The following is a 10,699-nucleotide window of genomic DNA, read 5'->3' as shown; positions in this document are numbered from 1 at the left end:
AGCAATTTGTGATCCAAGAGTGGAATGTGTCTGGGTTAAAACTGAGGATGTAAACTGTTGTGTGAAAGGCAATGTCTTATCAGATAAAATGCCTTATAGAAAGGACTATAATGAGCTGGAAATAAAAAAAGTAAAAGGTATAGCAAAATGGCCAAGTGGGTAATGCCAAATAAATGCTACTAGTAATATCAGCCAATGTTTACTGGGAAAGTACTATGTTTCAGGTGCTTCTGGAACTCTTTATTACTTCTTTTCATCTTCACAATAACCCTCAGGGGACGTATTGTTATTATTCTTATTTTCAAGACCAGGAAAAAGAGACTTGTTGAGATTAAGTAACTTTCCCAATTTCAACAGTAAGTGGTAGAACTGGTATTTGAACCCAGAAAGTCTCATTCCAACCCCTGTTCTCTGAATGTATACACTGCAATTCAAGCTATAAGCACATAAGACGATTTGGGGGGGGAAGAGTGTTAAACCAATCTATTTGGTTATTCCCAATTCAAAGACATCTTAAATCTCCTATATTAAACCCATGTCAGGAGGACTAAAATCATAGGGTTCCTTCCAAAATGAAAAGGGCATAAGCCTTCTTCCATGATGATCTGGCAACAAGGTGTATTGTCCTAAGGTAGAAGGCCCATTTGATACATAGTGGAAGAGGCCCACCCCTTTCAGTCCATGGGATTGTGGGAAATTTTTGGAAGACAGGTAGAAAAAGAAAGCAGATATCAGAGTCTTTTATTATTTTCTTCTCCTACCCTACCTTCCTCATGACTTTGTAGAATTAAAGGGGTTAGACGTAAAGAAAGCTGAAAGAGGCTGCTTTATGCATTCTCCTTACCTACGAGAAGCAACAGTAATGTAATCTCAATGGCTCATCATGTTCAGGGAAAAGGAAAGCCAGAAGTCGGCTCCCCTGGCTGCCCCCAGTCCCTGATGATGGAGATGGGATTGAGAAATTGAACTGCAAATTAGAAATTAGTTCAGTCTTAACCAAGCAGAAGAGAATGGGGGATGGGTTACACCAGTATCACACTTCAGCCCTGGTACTATTAGAACAAGAATAGGAAAAGCTGTACTTGAGCACTCAGTTCCGGGAGCAGCTCAGAACAGCCATCCCTCGGCAGAGATCAGCAAGGTACAAAACACAGTGACTCATGGTCAGGTAAGCAATTACCCTCTTTCATGTACCTCAATGCCACGGTAAAGAAAAGATGGTTATGAAGGTTTGAATTGTGTTCCACCCAAAAGATATGTTGATGATATCACTTATATGTGGAATCTAACACAAATCAACATATCAACGAAACAAAAACAGACTCACAGATACGGAGAACAGACTTGTGGTTGCCAAGGGGGAATGGGATGGGGGAGGGATGGATTGGGAATTTGGGATTAGCAGGTGCAAACTATTATATATAGAATGGATAAACAACAAGGTCCTGCTGTATAGCACAGGGAACTATATTCAATATCCTGTGACAAACCATAATGGAAAAGACTATGAAAAAGAATATATATATATGTATAACTGAGTCACTTTGCTGTATAGAAGAAATTAACACAACATTGTAAATCAACTATACTTCAGTAAAATTTTTAAAAAAAGATATGTTGAAATTCTAACCCCCAGTATTTCAGAGTGTGACTTTATTTGGAAATAAGGTTGTTTCGGGTGTAATTAGTTCAAACAAGGTCATACTGAAGTAGGGTGGTCTCCTAATCCATATGACTGATGTCCTTGTAAGCAGATGGCCATATGAATACAGAGGTACACGGGGGGACACCACGTGAAGATGAAGGCTGAGACTGGAGTTATGCAGCTGCAAGCCAACGACTGCTAGCGTACTACCACACGTTAGGAATGGGCAAGGAAGGAGGCCCCTAAAAGTTCTGGGCAGAGCACGGCCCTTGATTTCGGACTTCTGTCCTCCAGAACTGTGGACAATAAATGTCCGTGTCTTAAGCCACCCAGTTTTTGGTACGTTGCTGCAGCAGGCAACGAGGAAACTAATCTAATGGGCTTGGAGATGGAATTCCAAAAGACTGAGCATTTTATTTGAGCAATCTACAGAGAGGCTGATTTACATAAAGAGACTGCTTAAACGCTAGACTAAAAAATAGCTGGGGTTTTCTTCCCCCACTATCCTGTGGGTGGGAGCTTGTGAAGAAGGTCAGCTTACTATTGAAAAATGAAGAATTTACATTTTCTTTGCGCATCTGACTATAGTGTGAGTATATTTGTGACCTCACATCATGTGATTACTGAAACTCTCAGAATTTTGCTTCCTAGATAAATAAGAAAACATGGTCAGGGCAGTAAACAGTCCTATGTGGTTGAATGGCAGCAAGTGAATGCATGAAAGCAAGGCACATTGTTTTCTCAGTTTTCCCAATTTGCTTATTTAAACAACTTTTTCTGTTTTAATCCCCTTAAGTGTGTTGCCAGAAATTCCAGTATTACGAAGGGTGTTGACACACAGGTTTATGAGAATCTCTGCTCCTTATTCTCTCCCTCAGACACACTGTCGACCAGACTCGCCTATTAAACACACACTGTGGGCTGGGCACTGCAGTTATCATGTCAAAAAGATATAATCTGTCTCCTCAAGAAATAGTCAAGTAAGTCATGGACTATAGGGAAATGTGTTAATTATGTGGCAGGATATTATTTTTTTTAATAACTTTCTCAAATTGGAGTAAAATGCTGGAAGGATGAAGAGAGACAGTGAGACCTGTATGGTAAATCTACACAGAGCCACAAGAAATCAGGACGATTTCTTACCTAGCAAGGCATGAGAGCAGCCGTGGCCAGAAGGGGCCACGTGGATGATGGAGTGGATTCTTTTTCTGGGAATTTCCTGAAAAAACACCAAAAACTAGGTGACTTAAAACAGCAGAAAAATATTCTCTCAACAGTTCTGGAGGCCAGAAGTGCAAAATCAATGGGTCAGGGACTTCCCTGGAAGTACAGTGGTTAAGACTTTGCCTTCCAATACAGCAGATGCAGGTTCGATCCCTGGTGTAGGAGCTAAGATCCCACCTGCCTCGTGGCCCAAAAACAAAAAAAAACATAAAACAGAAGCAATATTGTAACAAATTTAATAAAAACTTTAAAAATGGTCCACATTTTAAAAATCTTTTTTTTAAGCAATGTTGCAGGTATCTGCTTTCTTTATATATATATATATATATATATAAATGTATTTATTTTACTTATTTATTGTTGGCTGCATTGGGTCTTCGTTTCTGCATGCAGGCTTTCTCTAGTTGCGGCGAGCAGGGGCTACTCTTAGTTGCAGTGCATGGGCTTCCCATTGCGGTGGCTTCTCTTGTTGCGGAGCATGGGTTCTAGGCATGCAGGCTTCAGTAGTTGTGGCACGCGGGCTCAGTAGTTGTGGCTCGTGGGCTCTAGAGTGCAGGCTCAGTAGCTGTGGTGCATGGGCTTAGTTGCTCCGTGGCATGTGGGATCTTCCCAGACCAAGGCTCGAACCCATGTCCCCTGCATTGGCAGGTGGATTCTTAACCACTGTGCCACCAGGGAAGCCAAAAAATCTTTAAAAAAAAAAAATCAATGGGTCAGCAGGGCTGTGCTTCCTCTGAAGGCTCTAGGTAAGGGTCTGCTCTGTGTTCTCAGCTTGCTGTGGTGCTGGCATTCCTTAGCATCCATTGGCTTGTAGACACATCACTCCAATCTCTGCCTCCATCCTCACTTGGCCTTCTTCCTATGGCTTTCTTCCTTCAAATCTCTCTCTCCTTATGAGGACATCAGTCATTGGACTTAGGGCCCATCTTAATCCAGTATGACCTCATATTAACTTGATTACATCTGCAAAAATCCAATTTCCAAATAAGGTGGCATTCACAAGTACTAGGGATTAGAACTTTAACATATCTCTTGGGGGACAGAAATCAATCCACACATGGGGTGATGGATATTTAGAAGATGCTGGCTTTTTTTTTTTTCCTTATAAACAAAAGACATTTAATTCTTAAAATTCTGGAGTCTGGGAGTCCACAATCAAGGTGCCAGCAGACTTGGTTTCTGGTGGAGGCAAGCTTTCTGGCTTGTAGATGGCTGTCTTCTTGCTGTGTCCTCACATGGCAGAGGGAGAAGGTACTCTTTTGCTCTTCTTATAAGGGCACTAATCCCATCATGGAGGCCCCACCTTCATGACCTCATCTAACCCTAATTACCTCCCAAAGGCCCCATCCCTAAATCCCATCACACTGGGGGTTAGGGCTTCATCACATGAATCTGAGGGAAGACATATTCAGTCCATAACAAAGATCACATGTTCTGCCTCTCCAGACCCTCCCCTCTGTCCAAGCTTGAGCACAATGCAAGGGTCCTAAACCTCAGTCTCTATTCCAGAAAAAGAAGGCTAAATCTCCAATGGACTGACATTAAGTATCAATCACCTTGGCAGAAAACAGGGTCTTAATATATAAATTGAACTGTAGCCTCCTTATACATTTTGCTTTCCTAGGTAGTGGACTGAAATTCAGACACATGACAATACATTTGAGGAGATGTACAAAATATTTTTGAAGCACAAAGAAGAGCAGGGAAACCAGACTGAGGGGCTAGGAAGTGTTTCTCAGAAGCAGTGGCCTTAAGCTAAGCCCCTCAGGAAGAATAAAAATTAAATGCACAGCAATAAGAGATAAGAAAAATGCAAAGGCCTTCCTGGCAGAGAACCACGTGAGCTTAGGCACAGAGTCAAGTAAGAGTATTCAGGGCACTGGAATTCTTGCAGTATGACTTGATGTAAGAGTTGTATGAGGAAGAGAAGGAGATGGGGCTAGAGAGGTGGGCTGCGCCCAGATCGCAGATGTCAGAAGGATGACTCCAGCAGGTACGTGAAAGAGAGTGTGAGAAAGGCACCACTGGAGATGGAGACCAGTTAGATTACTGCAATAAATCTCCCTAAAACAATGGAGACCTGAAGGAAGACAGTCGTGGAGGGATGGAAAGGAAATATATCTAATCATAAGGAGAAAGTTAATACAACCCCCAGTTTTCTCAGCTGGATGACCAAGAGCAGCAGCGTTCAGCACTTTGACTGTGATCCATGTTAGGAAGCATTTTACATTGAGACACTGTGTACACACATCCACACACCATACTTGCATTCACACTTATGAATAACTGAGACTAAAGTTTCACAAAACAATACTGAGCCTTACTATATGTAATGCACTCTGATATTTTCAATTCTGTTTCTGTTGTTAAATGCTGGTCACAGATGAATAAAGAAAATGTGATGTGTGTGTGTGTGTGTGTGTGTGTGTGTATACACACACACACACACACACACATGCAATGGAATATTACTCAGCCATAAAAAAGAATGAAATAATGCCATTTGCAGCAACATGGATGGACCTAGAGATTATCATACTAAGTGAAGTAAGTCAGACAGAGAAGGACAAATATCATATGAAATCACTCATATGTGGAATCTAAAAAAAAAATGATACAGATGAACTTATTTACAAAACAGAAATAGAGTCACAGACATTGAAAACAAGCTTATGGTTACCAAAGGGGAAAAGAGGAGAGGGGATAAATTGGAAATTTGGGATTAGCAGATACACAGTATTATATATAAAATAAACAACAAGGACCTACTATATAGCACAGAGAACTATATTCAATACCTTGTAACAACCTATAATGGAGAAGAATCTGACAAAGAATATATATATACATATATATATATATATATAACTGAATCACTTTGTTGTATACCTGAATCACTGTAAATCATCTATACTTCAATTTTAAAAAAACACACATTTTACTGTTCCTACAGTATAAAAATAAATGAATAAAAAAATACTGGTCACAACCCATTAAATTAATTTCACAACACATTAATGTGTCACAATTTAGAATGTGTTTAGGAAATCACTTACTGAGGGGATGATAACACTGTTACAACAAAAGTAAACACAGGAGGAGAAGTTGTAGCAAAGGAGGGAAGATGAATAATCAAGTTTTAGATACTTTGCTTTTGATGTGCTGGGACTAAAGCTTCTCTGGGCAGCTTTGGTTCAGACCATAGTCATCCCTCAGTTTCCACGGGGATTGGTTCCAGGACCCCTGGGGAATACCAAAATCCAAGGATGCTCAAGGCCCTTGTATAAAATGGTGTAGCATTTGCACATAACCTGTGCACATCCTCCAGTAAACTTCAAATAATCTCTAGCTTACTTGTAATACCTAATACAATATAAATGCTATGTAAATTGTTGCCAGCTTGCAGCAAATTCAAGTTTTGCTTTGGGGAATTTTCTGGAATTTTTCTTTCAAATATTTTGGATCTGTGGCTGGATGAACCTATGGATATGGAACCCAAGGATCCAGAGGGCCAACTGTGTACAGTTGCCTGAAGATCTGAACTTTGGCTCCAGAGCTGACCTTCTAGGGAGGCCTATCTGAGGAGAAATCTGCTGAGTCCACAAGAGGCATCCCCACGGCTCTCACCTCCAGGCCCAGGTCCTGCTTTGCTGTGTGCCCCTGTTGCCCTGCAAACAGAAGAAATCATTTTCCCTGATCCTGTATATGTTTAAGTAAACGTTGGACAAAGATCAAAGTCAATAGGTGTCTGAAAAAAAAAATTGAAAATTGGGGCTTCCCTGGTGGCACAGTGGTTGAGAGTCCGCCTGCTGATGCAGGGGACGCGGGTTCGTGCCCCGGTCCAGCAAGATCCCACATGGCGCGGAGCGGCTGGGCCCGTGAGCCATGGCCGCTGAGCGTGTGCGTCCGCAGCCTGTGCTCTGCAACGGGAGAGGCCACAACAGTGAGAGGCCCGCGTACCGCAAAAAAAAAAAAAAAAAAAAAAGAAGTAAAAAATTGAAAATTAATAAATGAACCCAAGGAAGGAAAGGCACCCTCAAATTTTGAATTTCTGAAATTTCAAATGCATGTTGTTGACAGAGATGAACACTGGAGACAGAATTTTAAACCTCACAGCAGTGCTTTTACTAGGTGGACGATGCACACGACCAAAGAATCAAGTATATAATCAGTTATTTCTGGAGTATATTTCTGTTCAATTTATTAGTTAGTTTTATAAAACTCTGATAAACATAAAGGGGTACTCACTGAATATTCTGCAGCTTGAACTCTGCATATACACTGTCGACTCAAAAAAAAAAAAAAAAGCACAACGTGAGAGCTGCGAGTTAAGTTTTATTTGGGGCAAAATGAGGACTGCAGCCCAGGAGACAGCATTTCAGATAGCTCCAAGAAACTGCTCCAAAGAGGCAGGGGGGAAGGTCAGTATATATGTGATTTTGGTGAAGGGGGAGTACATGCAATCGAGCACATATTCTTTTTGCAGAAGGTTTCTGTTAGTCACAAGTAACAGTCATCACCATGAAGGATTTTAGTGTTTTTCTAGATATGAGGAAAAACAAGAATTGGGCTCATAAAATTGGCACCTGAAAATATCTCTCTGAAGACCTGCTCTGCCAGTTTCTCCCAGAGCACAGAGTGCCTCATTTCAGCTCTCCACCCTGAAGTCCTTTCAGGGGGTGTTGAAAATCAGCAGCTGCAGCAGCACATAACTAAATCCTTGTAGAGGTAGCTGGCGAGTGCCAATGGCAAGGGCCAATCTGTAGTTGACAACACGCACATACACATACAGACACATATGCTTCTCTTTTTCCCTCCTTTTAAGCATATTTTTCTCTCCCTCTCTCACTCTCCCATACTCTGGTCCCCTGACCCTCTCACACACATCTCTCTCCCCAACCTTGAACTCTGACAGATTCCCTGTTTCACTACCAGCCACCACGAACTGGACCACCCCTCTCAGAGTATAAGTTATGAAGAGGGCTAAAATGTCATCATCATGACTTAGACAAGCAGAAGTTTTCCATTTCTATTTCAGTTGGGTATCGTGTGTTTAGTGGTAGTTTTCTTGTACTGGTTTTCTTTTGCCATCGACACCACAAGAAGTTGGCGTTCCCTCCATAGTCCTACCCTAGATTCCATTTCTTAATTTTATGCATCACTGGTTCCAGAAAATCTCATTTACTTTCATGGCGTCAACTACCATCTAGGCCTAGTAAGCCAAGTCTCTCTCTTCATTCCGCTTTTCTGAGTTCCAGAACTATTCTAAACCCATCTAATTAGGTATCTCCATGTGGAGCTGTACAATTTTGATGGGTCCAAACAGAATTCATTTTTCATCCCCTCTCCCAGCTCACCCCTTCCTAAATCCATGCCAGCTCTCGCATTCTTGATATTAGTTCACTGGAGGAGAGAGGTCTTTTAAAGTAAAGGACTGATGGAAAGTCAAAATAACCCTGGTCCCAGAATTCTATTGCTTTAACAGAAGCTCTTCATCCTCATACAAGAAGGGGAGATTTGGGACTTTTTAACCAGAGAGTTGGTCTTATTAAACACTTTCAATAGCAGACTGTGTGGATCACCATGCAAAAGCACCCCACCATGCTGATTGAAAAAAAAAATCCTTTGGACTGCCAAATTCGGCTTGATCCCTCTCTTTCTTTCTCTTATGTTTCTGCTTGGTCTATGAATTTCAGCAGGCCAGTAGAGTCAAGTGAGAGCCTACCTAAAATGTGAAAACAAAAAATAAAGTTTCACTGAGGACTTCAAACCCCTTTAGCCCAAAGTTAGGACTCTTTAAAAAAAAAAAAATCCTGTCTGTTATCCCACTCTGTTCATCTAAAAAGCAGGTGCTCATTTGTAAGTATCTGTGTTCTCCACCAAACACCTTCTAGGCAGGCACACAAGGAGAGCTTGGGTTTGAATGTCACAGCCTGGTTTGATAAGACACATCTAGCCTGTTAATTGGTCTCTAGGCTTTATTCATCTATCTCTTAGCACTAAACTTGCTGCTCCTGAAGTGGAGACACAGAAAATTCTCAAGAGCTGGTGAGTAGCTTTATCAGGACTTGTAGCATTCTGTCAGTGTCTATGGTACTCAGCTGAAGAGGACCAAACTCTGGTTGAAGAGAATAGCATGGCAGGGAGAAGTTCTTTTTCCCCATCTGTTATGAACTGAATGTTTGTGACCCGCTGCCAAATTCATATGTTAAAATCCTAACCCTCAATGTGACAGTATTAGGAGGTGGGGCCTTTGGGAAGTGATCTTATAGAAGAGACTCCAGAGGGCTTTCTTAGCCCTTACCCTCATTTGAGGACATAGGAAAACAACGGTCATTTCTGACCCAGGAAGTAGGCTCTCATCAGATACCAAATAGATAGCAAATCTGCCTATGCCTCCATCTTGAACTTCCCAGCCACCAGAATTGAGAGGAATAAACGTTGTTTTAGCCACCCAGTCTGTGGTATTTTTGTTATACCGGCCCAAACTGACTAAGACACTGCCCAAAGATACCACTTGGCTCAGAGACATAGAAAGTAAATTTTTAAGTTATTACCACTTCATCTGAAAATAATAAATGAATCTCAAATGTCCAGTAGTCACTGGAGTAGGCAAAGAAAGTACCAGACTATATGGTTTAACTTTCTAAACTATAAAATGTCTGATGCAGTGTTTGACACAGAGCAGATACTCACTAAATGTTCTGGTCCTTTCTATCCCCCCCTTCCTTCTCTGTTCCCTCCTTTTCCTTCCCTTTCCATCTGCTTCTATTACTACCTTGCTGTACATGACTAAAAGGCAGAAAATAGGCCAAAGCCAAATGACGTTAGCTCAGTAAGATGAGAAGTCCTGTTCAAGACATGAACACTTCGAAGACTTCCAACTCTTCTAAAGAAGTGTTGGAAGGCTAAGGGGAGGAACATAGCTTCTTGGCCAGGCAGCCTTTTACGCATCCTGCAGGAGAAACTATTTCTGTATCTCATGTAGATGCCACTCCCCAAATCTGAAGACCCTAAAATCTCTGTTTTTCCTTCAGCAGATGGAATGGCCTTACATCAGGTGAGAAGAATGACTAAATGCCAAACAAAGGCTGAGCAAAGGGCTTCCCTGGTGGCGCAGCGGTTGAGAGTCCGCCTGCCGATGCAGGGGACACGGGTTCGTGCCCCGTCCGGGAGGATCCCACATGTCGCGGAGTGGCTGGGGCCGTGAGCCATGGCCGCTGAGCCTGCGCGTCCCGAGCCTGTGCTCCGCAACAGGAGAGGCCACAACAGTGAGAGGCCTGTGTACTGCAAAAAAAAAAAGCCTGAGCAAAAGACGAAGTGGGAAAAACTTATATTTCGCATTTTTACCTCTCCTCTTACAATGCCCCTTAGCACTCCACCTGCCTAATCCTGGGAGTCTATCCTGCACCCCTTGCTTTCCATAAAATAAGAACTATCCTTTCTTCGTTATTCTTTAAGACCACTGATGTCTGTCACAATACTACTGCCTTACATCAATATAAAGCTTTGGTGTTTGACCAGGGTTATAACTGATAATTACCACTCTTGGGCTTCACAACTCTGCAAAACAAGGAAAGCGACTGCCCCCATTTTGCAAATAGATAAAGTGAAGCTCAGGGCTTCTTCAAGGTCATATGGCCATAAAGTAAAAAATAACGTAAGGGAGCCTTCCTATCTGCCTCCACTGAGACAACAGCACTAAAGGAGCTTTGTTTGGAAGGGTCTCTATTGCACCATAAAGAATGGAACATGATTCCAACATGAAAGTTCTACTCTCTTGACTGTCATCTTTTCTAGGACTTTCTGGTTGACCTTCTCAGTTTATCT

The sequence above is a fragment of the Grampus griseus genome (genome assembly GCF_964374135.1).
Source record: "Grampus griseus genome assembly, chromosome: 11".
Classification (NCBI taxonomy): Eukaryota; Metazoa; Chordata; class Mammalia; order Artiodactyla; family Delphinidae; genus Grampus; species Grampus griseus.
This window is presented reverse-complemented; position numbering follows the sequence as displayed.